General features: G+C 43.4%; 1 non-coding gene across 1 annotated transcript; it reads left to right on the top strand.

Moving 5' to 3' along the window:
- The first annotated feature begins 355 nt into the window (after positions 1–355).
- Positions 356–485, top strand: LOC111762809 (small nucleolar RNA SNORA33). The gene has a single exon (XR_002795830.1). It is a non-coding gene; the product is annotated as a small nucleolar RNA SNORA33 (small nucleolar RNA).
- The last annotated feature ends 402 nt before the right edge of the window (positions 486–887 follow it).

Here is an 887-nt window from a genome sequence, read left to right as displayed (position 1 = left end):
TGTCTGCCCTCTGTGTCCATTCACTGCACGCTCTTCTGTATTCTTGCTTGTCTCCCTTCTTTGTTGTGTCACCTTGCTGAGTCGGCTTCCCGCTGGGCTTGCAGGCCAGGTGGCGCTCCACAGCATGCAGGCGAGCCTGCCTTCCCAAGGAGACCCCAGGCACAAACCCAGGGCCTCCCATGTGGTAGACAGGAGCTCATCTGATTGAGCCACAGCTACTTCCCTCCAATGTATTTTTAATTTACCTTATTATCCAATTTCAAAAACTGAATTGAATGAATGAGCTCCCTGAACATCTGGACAAGGGAGTTATATGAGCAATTCATAAACATTTCAAATCAAAATGTAATTTTTGAAGCCAGCCAATGTCTCTGCTTACCTGAATGTGTTTCTGCCAAAATTTTGAAAAGGCTGACAATAGGAAAGCCGTGCTATGAGCCTTCAGGATGCTGAAATCACTAAGGTCCCTGAAAATGACTACAACACATGGTGAAAAAAAAAATTTTTGCCAAGGGGTATTACGCTTTGATGTGTTCATTTGATTGTTTTTCTTCCCCCATCTTATATGACTTTAACGTACTAAAATTGAGAAGTCTGTGCCTCTGAGAAGAGTGTGGTGTCACGTTTTTGAAAAAAATTGATCAACATATCTTTTACTGTAACTACAAGTCAACTCAGGGTAATAAACAGGAGCCTTTTTTACAAGGCCTTGGTCCTGTGATTTTTGCCACGGGCTATAGTAAATGATCCGTCGTCACCTGGGTGTGGCTAGCTATGTGCTTTGAAGCCAGAGTCTACGGCAGACTCATGCTTTCTCACTTTTATAGAAGCACGCAGAAAATAGCTCCATCAAGTTCACACGCATAAAGATTTCCAACAAGACCTGG

The sequence above is a fragment of the Dasypus novemcinctus genome, chromosome 25 (assembly GCF_030445035.2).
Source record: "Dasypus novemcinctus isolate mDasNov1 chromosome 25, mDasNov1.1.hap2, whole genome shotgun sequence".
Classification (NCBI taxonomy): domain Eukaryota; kingdom Metazoa; phylum Chordata; class Mammalia; order Cingulata; family Dasypodidae; genus Dasypus; species Dasypus novemcinctus.
The sequence above is the reverse complement of the archived record's forward strand: the minus strand, read 5'-3'. Positions and strand labels throughout refer to the sequence as shown.